Source organism: Leptonotus elevatus, chromosome 1, assembly GCF_054856555.1.
Source record: "Leptonotus elevatus isolate MCC_2025b chromosome 1, RoL_Lele_1.0, whole genome shotgun sequence".
NCBI lineage: Eukaryota > Metazoa > Chordata > Actinopteri > Syngnathiformes > Syngnathidae > Leptonotus > Leptonotus elevatus.
This window is the reverse complement of record NC_141239.1, coordinates 51,634,279-51,649,672: the sequence shown is the minus strand read 5'-3', so window position 1 is coordinate 51,649,672 and position 15,394 is coordinate 51,634,279. Positions and strand designations below refer to the sequence as shown.

Genomic DNA, 15,394 nt, shown 5'->3' with positions numbered 1-15,394 from the left:
GTACAACAAAAACAAGTTACAGACAAAGAAGAACAATATTTTAAGAACTGATTTGGTGCGAATTTCAGAAGTTTTTTTAACAGTGTTTTTTCAGATTAAATAAAAAAAAATTCTTAACGCCATGCAGTAGCTGTTGTTTTTTTTAGTTGGCACAGGATACCACCAGCACAAACTGAACAACTAAAAGGGTTTTTTCTATGTGTGTGTTCTCATGTGTCTGACCAGATTTTGCTTTTGAGAAAATTTCCAACCACAAACTGAGCAACTAAAAGGTTTCTCTCCTGTGTGTGTTTTCCTGTGTGTGACTAGATGTTCCTTTCGAGAGAATTTCTTACTACAAACTGAGCAACTAAAGGGTTTTTCGCCTGTGTGCGTCCTCATGTGTGTGACCAGATATGTCTTTCTAGAAAATTTCTCACCACAAACTGAGCAACTAAATGGTTTCTCACCTGTGTGTGTTTTCATGTGCCTGACCATAACAGATTTTAGAGAGAATTTTTTACCACAAACTGAGCAACTTAAGGGTTTTTCGCCTGTGTGTGTTCTCATGTGTGTGACCAAATATGTCTTTCTAGTTAATTTCTCACCACAAACTGAGCAAATAAATGGTTTCTCCCCTGTATGTGTTCTCATGTGTGTGACCATAACATGCTTTTGAGAGAATTTCCTACCACAAACTGAGCAACTAAACAGTTTCTCACCTGTGTGTGTTCTCATGTGCCTGACCATATGTGGCTTGTCAGAAATTTTCTTACCACAAACTGAGCAACTAAAGGGTTTCTCTCCTGTGTGTGTTTTCCTGTGTGTGACCAGATGTTCCTTTCTAGAGAATTTCTTACTACAAACTGAGCAACTAAAGGGTTTTTCGCCTGTGTGTGTTCTCATGTGTGTGACCAGATTTGACTTTTGAGAGAATGTCTTACAACAAACTGAGCAACTAAAGGGTTTCTCTCCTGTGTGTGTTCTCATGTGCCTGATCATATCTTGCTTTTGAGAGAATTTCTTACCACAAACTGAGCATCTGAAGGGTTTTTCTCCTGTGTGTGTTCTCATGTGTTCACACAATTTTGATTTGTTTGTCCAACTTTTACCACACACCGAGCATGGAAAACACTTTTTCCACATTCGTGTCATTTTCTCATTGCCAGTTTTCTCCTTTTCAGAGCATTTCAACTGCTTGTTGTCATCTTCACAGTCTGTGTCACTCCTCAAATGATCTTCCATGTCATCACTGTCTGATAGTGGAGCTAAGAGGCCGTCTGGTGGTGGTCCTCCACAGTGGTCTCCACTTGGGCTATCATGATGAAGCTGTGACCACTCGGGTGGTTTGTCTTGGTCGTCTTCACTCTCCACAGAAACACCAGTCAGTGGAAATGTGCCCACTTCAGCCTCTTCCTCTTTAACATGGGAGAACTGCAGAGCTGCAGCTTCCTCTTTCACGTGGATGGGCTGTGAATTGTTTTGCCCCAAAATGGAGCTCTCCCCCTGCGGCTCAGGGGGAAGAATTTGACGACCAACCAGCTGCTGGATTCCTGCAGGACATAAGTCAGTGGACATATTAGTGGACAGCACAAGCACAGACAGTTCACTCATGAGCTAATAGTTACTTGAGCCGCAAATAACGTGGGACCATTACAAAAAAAAGGTTGGAAAAGACACCATTTCATACATTTGTGAAAAACATAGTGGATGAAAGTGAATGGAGTGAGGCAGGGAAGTTTAGCGCTCTAGCTCAGCATCACCTCAACTTTGGAGAAAACAAAATGTAAACTTGCGACCAGACTCTGACATGGCAGCAGCATAAGCAGCGAGCAGTTTCACATTGAGACTTAAGCCTGGTGTCCAGGAGGCATCCGAACCAGATGCCCGAGTCACCTCAACTGGTACCTCTCAACGCGGAGGAGTAGCGGCTCGACGCTGAGTCCCGGATGACCGAGCTTCTCACCCTATCTCTAAGGGAGAGTCCGGCTACCCTGCGGAGGAAACTCATTTCAGCCGCTTGTATCCGGGATCTTGTTCTTTCGGTCACGACCCACAGCTCGTGACCATAGGTGAGGGCAGGAACGTAGATCGACCGGTAAATCGAGAGCTTTGCCCAATATCGATTCATAAAACCAAGTATTGATACTTTTAATACGACTTTTTCCGGTAAATGAATGTGCCCGAGGCAAGCACGTACTTGTTCAAAACCTCGTGTGAGCGTTGTTCAAATGTGTCCTTCTGTTATTCAGAGTACCCCAAAAGGAGCCCAGTGCTTACAAAGAAAGGAAACAGCTCAAGCATGAGCTGCTCCGAGCTGCTGATTGCTATATAACTTGGGCTGCGTTTTAATGCAAGCGGATCGCATCGTGGGTCTCCCTCTCGAAAAATACACACATGCAAACACACACTGTTTAAATAGATGTTACTACTTATCATTTTTACCCTATCATGCTGTTAAGGCTGGTAATAGGTATTAAAAAGAACTGCAAGGACTCAAGCGGAGAACTTTAAGCACAGTATAGTTAAGGGTCTTACCAACAAGAAATAAACACCTCCGTACCTCCCTTATCTGCCCTTGAGAGGCCAGGAATGAAGAAAATTTGTATCCTTCACTCCCAAACATTCCTGTAGCAACAATGAGTAAAATTGGAAATGTGGGGAACTGAAGTAAACACACAGGTGGAACGTTGAGTCCAGACTCCACTCCCAAAGTACAAAATTGATCCGAAAGTGAATTGTACCCTATAATTGAAGTCTCAATTTCTGCCTATGACGGAGACGGGGGCAGAGAGAGCAGAACCATTCTTGTTTACCGGCCATGGTCAAAGGAGGACCGTGTAAAGGCAGTGGAAAGTTGAACACCATATAAAAGCGATGTAGAAGAGTGGTGTCGTGATGTTCAACAAATAGTTAACACATACCATAGAAATTGATTAGTAATCCAACAAGCATTGCAGACAGCCCTCACAATAGATTGGGGCAGAGTAAGAGGCAACTTCAATCCAGTGGGAGGCAATCCTCCCACACCGTTGCCTGCTGATAGCCATTTACTGGCAGACTGCTACTACATGCTCCATAACAATTGACAACCTGGGCCCAGTTGTTCGATTCTAGGTTATTTTAACCACTGTTTAAGTCCTACCGGCCAGTTAAATTCCTATCCCGCTATTAACTACCCGACCGTTAAATATGCGTTGTTCAAAACATGGTTAGTCACGCTGTTAATTAACGGCACCGTCAAAGTTAACTGTGCCGTTTATGTCACTGGTTAACACTGATATATCACACAATATCTCTTTTTGTTTACTTCCGGGTCGGCGAAATAAATGGATACTATCCAAACAACCCCTGGCATTTGCTGGAAAAAAAAAAAGAAGCAGGAACTTTTCTGCTGACGAAGAAAACGTTATTCAATCAATAGTTGAAGCAATTTAGGAGTTTTTGTGAAATAATAAAAACATTTTAATTCATTATAATTTACTTTTTTCTACTGTGTATATTTTCTGTGAATATTTTGTGTAATATTTTTGTATTTTTACCAATATTTTTGTAGCATGTAATATTGCATGTTTTTGTTTCTCATATTTTTGTCAAATGTTATTTTTTGTCTAACATATTTGTATTTTTGACTGATTTGTATTTTTTGTGTAATATTTTGATAGAATAGTTTTGAATTATTTGTCTTGTTTTTGTATTTACATACTTCTGTGTGTATTTTTCATCTAATATTTGTAATTACTGTTTTAAATCAAAATGTATTATCATTATTATTATTTTTAATTTAACTAATTCCATTGAAATAATTACACTATTATAAGATGGCAACAAAAATCAAGGAACTGCCACATGCTTTGACAAGCCACATAAACTGACGGCGAGGGCTTGGGCCTTGTTCACTCACACAAATGTTATTACTCAGATAAAACTAACATCTGGTCACCTTCACGGTCTGCGCTGCTCCTCAAAGGTTGGTCTTTTTCTTTGTTGTCGCTTTGTGCAAGTGGAGCTTGGAGGAATTCTGGCGCTGGTTGTCCACGCTGGTCTCCACTGGGACTGTGAGGAGGAAGCTCGGCTGGTTCCTCTTTACACTCCTGCACAGATTCGCCAGCCAGTGGCATCATAATTGCACTGTCCTCCTCCTCTTCTTTTAGCGGGCGCTGTGGATGCTCATGCAGCTGAGTGTGATGAGCATGATGAGAAATCAGCCTCTGGACATCTACAGGATTCGAGCAAAACAAACATTTCAGCACACAGAACCACAACTGTGAGCTTCCAGTCCTGCAAACAGAGAATACATTTATTTATCAATTGATAAAATATTTAAATAAAAATCAGATACCAAAAATCACAGCGGCACCAAAAAAACGCTGTCACAAGTTGTCCAAAATAAACTAAAACAAGAAATAAAGCAAAGCAGCAATGTCTCAAACAGAAGGTTCCATGGCCCACTGTAGTCCGTCTTCGCTAAACAAAATATGCAAGAAAAAGATTGAAATCAATCTTTGTTAATATGATTGATTAATTGATTAATATCAGCCAAGGAGCAAATGGAGGACAAGTGCTATGCTGCCTAATTAACCCATTCAAACTCGCATTTTTTTTCTGCTGGGCAATTTTATTTTATTTTACTGATTTTGACTATATTCCCCACATAAGAAAATCGGAAAATTTTGGGGGGTTATCTTGTTATAGTGGACGCCAGGATAGTATGGCTGTAACAAGTGTCACGTGTTGTAAACTTACCAAGCTTACATGTAACATTTTTAACATGAACATCATGCAAATCAACTTGCGATTGTGATTGGTTAGTTAAGATCCAATCATAAACCAGAAGTGTTGACATCATCCAAATTATGCGTTTTTATTAGTTTAGAAACGCAAATATGTCATGTCCTCTGCATTCATCTATGGGTCCGAAGAAGGGCACTGATGCTGATTGGCTAAGCAATTAAGGCAATACAGCATGTTTCCACTAGGGGGAGATTCATCTCATCCTGCTACGCAAGGATTTTCCCCAAACGGATATTGAATTAATCCCGCTCCCATCTGCTCCTGTGAAGTTTTTATCCTGTCCCGTCCTAATCCTGTGTTTAAAGGTAAAGTTCACTCCCATCATGCGGGAATCCCGAAAAAATGTCAAGTGAATCGTTAATCCATATTTAATTACCTTCAGATTGCCCTTCATTTGGTACTTGTTGAATGTGAAATGAATGTTGAATGTCCTTATACATACATAATGCATATATACTCTTGTGATTTTTATGCTGCATTCCAGGAAGATGGAAAGTCGGATTTATCCCACTGAGGTTGTATGTACCAGCTGTGACCTCAAAGTGTTGCAGTCAAATGTAAACAACAAATAAGATGCAGAGCTCCAGACTGCCCCTAAATGGTGGCATTTTGCCTCTAAAATGTGTCACACTAATACTCAGAACCTCCACCTTCACACATCTTCAATTGCCTGATTTGTATTCCATTTGTGCCTTATGATCTCGAGTCTTGACAGAAAGAATCTCAAGTTTGAGTCTCCTAGCTCAAACGGTTTTCGAGTTATAGTCCTTTAAGGTTTGGGTGCCACGCCCACTTTCAGGAGATAGGAATTGTGCACTAAATTGTGGACCATATTAACAGGCCCGCATCTTTTGTTTTGAAGGAGGTACAGACCTGTAAATTGCTATATCAATGTGTTCTGGCTTCTGGCCCAGAAGAGTTGTCATTGGGGAGGGTGTGTGAATTGACAGGGAATGAAGTTATTTGAATAAATACATTAATGTATTAATAAATAAATGTAAATATATTATTATTATCTTGTAAATTGTGTTTTGCACTTGGGAGTGCTTACATTTCATTCTGACTTAAGATTTGCACAATAAATGTTAATTATCCTTTGTACAAGTTATCGTAATTGTGTTTTATTTATTTGATGAATTTTATATATAAACATATTCCAAAAATGATTCATTTATTAAATTGCCAAGAGTTAAAAATACTTTTGACCATTAATTGTATATTGTAATATGTACCATTACCATGAAGGGATGCAATTGATATCATAACGTGAATTTTGGACCATATTGTCCGGCCTTAACTCACGCTCAATACGCGAGTGATGACCGCTCTGATTTAAGAGAGAAGTCACCATGGTCTATAAATACAGTTATACAGCAGAGAAAGCATTACATCTGCTTCAAAATATTGACAAGAATGAGGATGATTGAGAGAGCGAGTACAAGCAAGAGTAGCCTCCCCTCAGCGAAGAAGAACCATCTTGCCCGCTACACTGGAAGGGGCCACACAGTTCAAGCAAGGTTGTTTTGGAGGTTTCCCTCTTAAAACACAAGCTGATTCCAATCAAAAGAATTGTTATCAGGCTTATGTAGAGCTTGCTGATGAGCTGATCATAGATCAGCTGTGTTGGAGGAAACATCTAAAACCTGCAGGCCCTCGAGGGTCGAGTTTGCCCACCCCTGGCCTATCGCAAAATATTGGCTGCTGGATGTGAGAGTCATCACATTTTTGGCTGTACAGACCAGATAACGGGCTCTATCTGAAACGCCATCACCTCCAAGAACAAGGTTTCTTTGAGGGCTGTGGTAGTCCCGGGAGAGGAGCTACATTAGATAACTTGCATTAAAAGATAACTTACAATAGAATTTTAATAAATTAAATACCTCATTGCCAGACCTAAAGCCGTCATTTTAGGTCGTAGATTTACAATTCTGGTAGTCATAGTGTTAACAAAGGATCGAACCCTGTTCTTTTTGAGTGGGTTAACCGTTAAGGACTTTGGGTTTGGATTTACAACACATCAACAACGTATGCAAATGTTAAGTAGAAGTTTAGTGAACAAACCATCCATGTGTATGACAACCTGAGTCTTGCAAACAGCTTCCACTTGTCGCACCGGTCTCCTCTCTCGCTCGACAAAGTTGCTCCTCGTGAGGACGCTATCGCCGTTTCAAACCGTCAGAGGATTTCGTCGGCGACCGCTCCCTTTTGAAATCGTTCAACATTTTGATGTAGGTGAACGCTCACACATTCAAACAAGCTCAAGTCCGAAGAAGCTGTTCACAAACTTCACATCCGGAAGTTGTGTGGGTTCTTAACCGGAAGTATTTAAGTAAAAACCTTGCTGTTTCTTTTGCAACGTGTCCGGATTAAAACCCAATTTATCATCATATAACACTATTAAATAGCATTTATTAAATTAATATAGGCGAAATTAGCGGAAATTGCATCCCAGTCAATACACAATAAATGACGGATATGTTATGAAGCAAAGCAGTTGTTGCCACACGCTTGTCTGTACCAGATGTGCTCGGCCTGTAAGATCGTATCGGGGTCGCCTAACGAACACGTCACGCTACAAGATTGGCTAGAAATTATCCAATTGACGACAAACATTGGAAAGAAAATATTAAAGCTGTAATTTGAATAAAATGTACTGGCTGAAATTGTAAAAATGTAAATAAACCTACAAATATTAAAGCCAGATATATCCTCCTGCTCCTGGGTTTGCTCTCCAGCCGATGGCCCTGACGGGGCCCGGGGGTCGTCCTTTGGCGCTGCCGCGGCCTGGGGGGCCCTGAGGTGTTGCGCTTGCTCTGTCCTGGCAGGGGTCGACGGCTCCCCTCTTTGGTGGAGATTTTCATGCATGCCAGATCCACCACACCAGCATCTATCGAAACTCAGACACAATCTGCTTCTTCCTCAGGTCATTGAATTGGTGGAGGCTGGTGTCTATGGATCTCACTCTGCTTTGTTTGTCCTTCCTTCCTTCCCTCAGTCTCTCCTTTGGTCTCTTGAGGTCTCCCTGATTTGTTGGAATTTAGATGTTTCTGGGGTCGGTGAAGAACTCTGGTTGGTGGCCCGGTGGGTGGTGTCTGGTCGGTGCTGGATTTCACTTTCCTTTGTTTTCTTTGGTCCTTCCTCGGGTCTTCTGACGGCGGTGTTCGGTTTAGGTGAACGGTATGGGATTTTTTTAATAGGTTTTTGGTGAACTAACGAATACACACACACTCGCACGCACGCGCGCACTCACGCACGCACGCACACAAAATAATAATAAATAAAAAAAAGAGAGCAATGATGATGACATTACCGAATGAACAATAGTGAGCTCTTAAAAAAAAAAAGCTGACAAAGCGCCACCAGAGCGGGATCAGGGGGCGGCCACAAGGAATGCGACGGCAAGGGCTCTATTTTATGGAGGGCGCAGCGTTTGCGCCGCCTGAGGGAGATCCGGGGGCGGCCGCAGTGCTCGTGCCGCCTGAGGAGATTTGGGGGCGGTTAGGGTTAGGGTTAACCGCCCAGAATGTACTACATTGCAGTGGAAAAAAAACATGATTCAAGTTTTCTACATCCACATCACAGAACAATTATTTACATCCAAATCAAACCTCAGACTTAAAAACTCCTTTGTCGGGTAAATTTCGTTTTAAAATTTTGAATTGGACCTCTTTTGCTTTGGGAGCTACTGGAAATTATATATAATTCTTTCTTATGTTTTTAATCTTGTCAATCTCAATTTTTTTCAAAATAAATGATCTCTTAATTGGATTAGGATAATATTCATCTAAGAGTACTTTCCTGATAACCTTGTTATTACACTTCTAACCACAAAAATCCAGTCCCCCAATGCACAATTGTCTCAAACTTTGATTAACTTCAGAATATCGAATATCTTCTTTCACCATCGCCCTTAAAGAGATTGGAATTGCATTTGTTATCTTTGTGTATTCCATTAAACTACATTTTATATCAAAAGTCTTCATGTAACAACAGGTTCCCATTTTTGTCTAACAAGTGCGCTACAGCCCATATTCCTTTTGAATTCCACTCTGCCTTAAAAACAGATTTCCTATTAAGCATTATGTATTGATTATTCCACATTGGGCTATTGTGAGGAGTAAAATTATGGCAGTACAGTAATTTCCAATAGAAATGGGCTTGTTGATGAAAATAAGACAGTTTAACCTGTAGTGATCTACACTCAAAGTCACGTCGCAACAGAAATTCTATACCCCCCACTTTTTTGAAAATTACATTAGGAACAATAAACCAAAATAAATCCTGATTCGTAACAAAAGCTTTCAGCCATTTTAACTTCAAGACTCCATTCATAACATCAAAATTAATGGCATTTATACCGCCTTCTTCATACCCTTTAACCATGTCATTTTTCCTTATGTACTGGCATCTATTTCTCCATATGAATCTAAAATTTATAGTGTTTATCATCTTAATCATTTTAGTCGAAATTGGTAAAGAAAATGCAGGATAGATGACTCTTGACAGGCTCTCCATCTTTGTTAATAAAACCCTTCCAAAAATGGAAACACCTCTTTGAAGCCATCTATTTAAAACAGATTTACATTTGTCCACAGTTACACAAATATTAATTTTTTTCTGTCATCATTTTGTCCTTAGAGATAACAATCCCCAAAAATGTGACTTTCTTTTTTTTACCTCTATATCAGTGGTCCTCAACCCCGGTCCTCGGGGACCGGTATCCAACCTGTTTTCCATGTCTCCCGCAGCCAACACAGGTGATTCATATCATCAGCTAATTAGCAAGCTCTGGAGAAGCCTGATAACGATTCCCACCTGTGTTGGCTGTAGGAGACATGGAAAACAGGTTGGATACCGGTCCCCGAGGACCAGGGTTGAGGACCACTGCTCTATATCACACGCAGATTGTAATTGGCAATGATGTAATGACCAAATCTAAAAAAAAATTCAAGATGCTTTTGAGAAAACATCAATAATTTGTAGAGCCAGTGGAACGTGATCCACATTCTCCAAAAATAAAGTTGCATCGTCCGCTAAATGACTTTTCACAATTTTCTGCTCCATTACCTTCATACCTCTAACCCTACTGTTTTTTATTAAAATAGACAACATGTCAGCAACCATTATGAACAGTAATGGTGAGCTCCCGCAACCCTGTTGGATTCCTCTCTTAATGTCAAACCTGAAGGAAGTGCCATGACCTAAGGCTTCTGAGCTATTAATCCCTTTATAAAGCATTCTAATAATGTCTATAAATGTCTTCCCAAAACCAAACCTTAGAAAAAAAAAGCTGAAATTCCCAAATTTTATTTAGAAAAAAAGGTCCAACAAAAACAAAGAAAGTAAAACGTTTTAAGGACTACCTGGCCTTGGCTCAAATTTCAAAATATATATATTTTTTTCAAATTAAACATAAATTTGTATTTACACCAGTAATTCTTGGCAGTGTAACCATCCGCAGTGTGGCACCGCGCCACAGGGTGGCACCTCCTTGTTTTTGTTGGGCATATGCAGCACTTTTTCATTTTGGCTACCAATGGTTACGCAGTGGACGTGTACGATTATTGTGACACGTGGTGGCGCCGAGAAGCCCACTGTTTTTTGTGTGTGTTTATTTTAATAAAGTAAGCCTGTGAACTTCCAATACGTTTGTACAACAATAGTTCTTTAAAATAAGGCCATGAGTGGAGAATATCTTGCTTCTCTGAATCTGTTGCCTTTGACATAATGCTTCCTGGTTCACGTTACCCCATGTCACAAGCGCTTCTCACTTTCCAAATCCTAAAAGTCTGGTCAAATTTGGCTTACTTTACCGCTGCAGAAACGGAACTAAATCCTGGAAATTGCAAGCGAGTCAAAAAATGAAACAAAAAGGCCAAAATACGTAATCATAGCGTATGATAGCAACAATGATTCTAAATACTTATTATACCTTAATGTGCTGTGAGAGTTGAGATGACATGAAAACATTTATTAATTGTCACATCTTTGGTCCTGATTGCATTGATAAATGACAAAAGTGAGTGTTAAGCTTTAAATGGAAAAAAGCACAAGTTAGGCCTACTTTTTTAATTTGAATACCGAACAAGCCACATATTTTTCTAGCCCCTTGTACAATCCAATAAAAAAAAAAAAATTCTTACACAGATGATAATGTTCATTTACATATTAATATAACAACAATCCAGTATACCTATTATAGTGGTGGTTGTTGTTTGCACTGCATTATATGCTGTCTAATATTTTGACTCCTTTATACAGTAGAGACAACAAAAAAAAGTCTATGCAACTCTGTTCAAATGGCAGGTTTTGGGACAATAATTCATTTTGTTAATGACCTTGGAATTTCTTGCCAGCTGTTCAACTGTGCTAATTTCTTCTTTTTTTTGTAAGAAAATCCAATTCTGCTATACAAGGACATTGGAAGAGTTGCTCCAGCAAGTGGCAGGCATTCATGAGTCCACCAACACGTTTCCCATCCATCCATCACTGATCATCGTGGACAGACTGGAGGACTTTCTGTGTGGACCTGCAGGTGACATCCAAATGGGGTATCACCCCAGGGAGCAGTCCTGCGCTACACATCTCTCAGCGTTGTTGTGTGACACGGTGACTTTTCTCACGGGCCTCCTTGAACAGCAGACATCGAGCCCCGCCCCCTGTCGCATCATCGCCTCTTATAAGCCAAAAGAGCCAAGTGGAGAATCCTCGGGTGCCTCGGATAAACTTCTCGACGCATTTGACCGCTACTTTTAAGTCCAATGTACTCTGGACAAAGACGGAAGCTACAAAGCTGCAGAGGTGTGGCATGTTACTATTTTGGAACTGGTATCACCCTTGACCCTTTCACCAGTAACACTAAGGTCAGTCCAAGTTCAGCACAGGAGCGGGAGTTGTAAATGCACCCTAATGGTATACTACCCTGCCTTTTTTATGTTCAACTGTAAAGAGTAGCAACATAATCTCATTGGAATTTGGTGATTACCTTTATATTTACTGATTACATATTTAGCATAAAGCCGCAAGGAGGCACAAGCCAGTGTAAATACAGAGGGTTGTGTCAGGAAGGACATCCGATGTAAAACTTTGGCCAAATCAAACATGCGAATCGAATATATGACTTCCATACCGGATCGGTCGAGGCCCGGGTTAACAACGGCCGCCATCGGTGTTGTTGACCTACAGGGTGCCGGTGGAAACTGGACTACGGTTGATCAAAGGAGAGGAGGAAGGTGTGTTTGTAGGAAGAAAGAGAAGAGGACCACCAAGAGTCTAGGACTGAGAGTAGGAACTTTGAATGTTGGAACTATGACAGGAAAAAGGAGAGAGCTGGTTGACATGATGCAGAGGAGGAAGGTGGACATACTGTGTGTTCAGGAGACCAAGTGGAAAGGGAGCAAAGCTAGAAGTTTTAGGAGCTTGATTCAAGTTGTTCTATCATGTTGTAGATCTTCCAGAAGAGGCAGGAACATAGGGTGACTTACAAGGAGGTGCTTCCAGATGACTGGACAACTACAGTAAATGTGATCAGGGAGACAGGTAGGACAGTCCTTGGTGTGTCATCTGGAAGGAAAGGAGATAAGGAGACTTGTTGGTGGAATGAGGAGGTGCAGAAGTGGATACAGAGAAAGAGGTTAGCTAAGAATTGGGACACAGAGAGGACTGAAGAAAGTAGACAGGAGTACAAAGAAATGGAGCGTAAGGTGAAAGTAGAAGTGGCAAAGGCCAAACAAGGGGCATACGATGACTTGTATGCTAGGTTGGACAGTAAGGAGTGAGAGACTGATCTATACAGGTTGGCAAGGCAAAGAGACAGAGATGGGAAGGATGTGCAACAGGTAAGGGTAAGAAAGGATAGCGATGGAAGTGTATTGACAGATGCCAGTAGTGTGATGGAATGCAAAGAAAGTAAGAAAATGAGAGAGAACAAAGAGTAAAAGACGTGACTGTTGTGGACCTGGAAGTAGCGAAGATTAGTAAGGATGAAGTGAAGGGCATTGAAGAGGAGGAAGAGTGGAAAGGCACTTGGTCCTGATGACATACCTGTGGAGGTATGGACGTGTCTAGGAGAGGTAGCAGTAGAATCTCTTACTGGGTTGTTGAACAGGATCTTAGATAGTGAGAAGATGCCTAAGGAATGGAGAAGTGTGCTGGTGCCCATTTTTAAGATCAAGGGAGACGTGCAGAGTTGTGGCATTTACAGAGGAATAAAGCTAATGAGCCACACAATGAAGCTATGGGAAAGAGTAGTTGAAGCTAGACTGAGGGCAGAGGTGAACATTTGTGAGCATCAGTATGGTTTCATGCCAAAAAAGAGTACCACAGATGCAGTATTTGCTTTGAGGATGTTGATAGAGAAGTACAGAAAAGGTCAGAAGGAGCTGCATTGTGTCTTTGTAGATCTGGAGAAAGCTTATGACAGGGTGCCCAGAGAGGAACTGTGGTTTTGTATGAGGACATCTGGAGTGGCAGAGAAGTATGTTCAAGTGGTGCATGACATATATGAGGACTGTAAGACTGTAAGGTGTGCTGTAGGTGTGACGGAGGAGTTTAAAGTGGAAGTGGGACTACATCAGGGATCAGCTCTGAGCCCCTTCTTGTTCGCTAAGGTAATGGACAGGATGACAGACGAGGTTAGACAGGAATCTCCATGGACCATGATGTTTGCAGATGACATTGTGATCTGTAGTGAGAGAAGGGAACAGGTGGAGGAGAAGCTAGAGGCGTGGAGGTTTGCCCTGGAAAGGAGGGGAATGAAGGTTAGTCGTAGCACACACAGACCTCGAACAGCTTGAGGCTGTGTAGGGCGGCCTTCTACCTTGATCGTGATAGAGGAGAGGGATTGCATCAGGGATAATTCTATGAATTAGCAGTAATAAGGCTGCTGTCGTTAACTCATTCACTGCCATTGACGGGTATAGATGTAAAAAATTAAGTTTCAGGTGTGATGTGTGATAGAAGAGTTTAATTAATTAAGGCCTTAAATTGCATTTAAAAGAAACATTAAAAATCATGTCCAGGCGATTCAAAAATTAAATGCAATTGATTGAAAACATGGTGGGGAAGTGCGACCGGTGCCACACAGTAGGCAAAAGCCCACCTGTGAGCCCGTCGCTCGATAACAAAAAATGGACACGGACTTAGTCATTTACAAGTGTGTTTGTTTACATATGTCAATATTTACTTGTGTTGCTTCATTGCTTCTTTCGCCATTCACCCTGTTGGTCACCGATGTTCACGCCACACAAGTGGCAAGCGTTGGCTTTGGAAACCCCTTTAAATGGTTCGCTTAAGTGACACAATTAAGTTGATGGGAGAATCTTCACAGCCCAAAAAAAAGTGTGCAGAAGTGCGCCTTTTCTTTTGTCTGCCCCTAAGACTTAGGACCACCGCCTAAGTGATAAATTAGACGAGTAAGCCCTGGCTTCAAGGCGTGGCTCATCGTGAGGTGGACCTAAACGTTTGACTTCACTCACATGGATTCTTGACATCTAAGTGCTTTCTTCTCCTTTTTTTTGTGAAACTATTTTCTTGGTGGCTTTAATGATGTGCCATCTTAAGACGGCTGCTATTGTTTTAACACTTTATTAAAACATCAAATATTACAAACTGACCGAAACCCAACAACTAACCTCAACCATCGAGGGTGTGCTCACTCTGCTGCTTTTGCTGACGGATTGATGAATGACGATTGATGGAACTTTGACAGATGCCCATATGGAATGACGGAAACATTGACGGACGCTCATTTTGCTGAGCAATCGACGAATGACGGATTGACGTTTCGGCTTGAAATATTGACGATTGCCAAATGACGGACGCTCAAAGTACGGTCAAAGTCTTTTTTTCACCCTCGCCAGAGACGGCCTTCCACCCTTTTGAAGTCAACCATCACCCATGTCACCAGGATGTTAATGTTTGCTTTTCACCCGCCAGAACCACGAGTTTATGGTACCAAAGTGTCTTATCGGGGGCTCCATCCTCTCCCCTGTTGAGTTGTGGATTAACACCACAGATAAACCCCACACCAGATGGCCTAGTTGAACCCCGGATCATCACATTCCAGCATTCTTGAAAGTTACGTGTGACCACATCGCCTTCAAGTGGGGACGATTGGAACTGCCCTCTCTTGGAACACCTATGACCCACAAAGCAATCTTACACATTTCATCTAAAAAAATTCATCACATACAAGTGAACAACTAAAGGGTTTCGCTCCTGTGTGTGTTATCATGTGCCTGACAATATCTTACTTTTGAGATATTTTTTTACCACAAACTGAGCAACTAAAGGGTTTTTCTCCTGTGTGTGTTCTCAAATGCTCATTCAATTTTGATTTGTTTGTTCAACTTTTACCGCACACTGAGCATGGAAAATCCTTTTTCCACATTCGTGTCATTTTATTGTTGCCAGATTTCTCCTTTTCAGAGCATTTTAACTGCTGCTTGTTGTCACCTTCACAGTCTTTGTCGATCCTCAGATGGTCTAACATGTCATCACTGTCAGACAGTGGAGCTAAGAGGCCATCTGGTGGTGGTCCACCAAAGTGGTCTCCACTTGGGCTGTCATAATGACGCTGTGACCACTCGGGTGGTTTGTCTTGGCAGTTTAATTGAACACT

General features: G+C 41.3%; 2 pseudogenes across 1 annotated transcript; one reads left to right on the top strand and one right to left on the bottom strand.

Moving 5' to 3' along the window:
- Positions 1 to 211: 211 nt before the first annotated feature.
- LOC147184557 (uncharacterized) lies at positions 212 to 7,188 on the bottom strand (annotated as a pseudogene). Its single transcript, XR_015094068.1, has 3 exons — positions 6,835 to 7,188; positions 3,923 to 4,198; positions 212 to 1,532 (listed from the first exon to the last, which is right to left on the bottom strand). The product of XR_015094068.1 is annotated as an uncharacterized LOC147184557 (transcript).
- Positions 7,189 to 10,783: 3,595 nt separating this feature from the next.
- LOC147184556 (ATPase SWSAP1-like) lies at positions 10,784 to 11,720 on the top strand (annotated as a pseudogene).
- Positions 11,721 to 15,394: the final 3,674 nt, after the last annotated feature.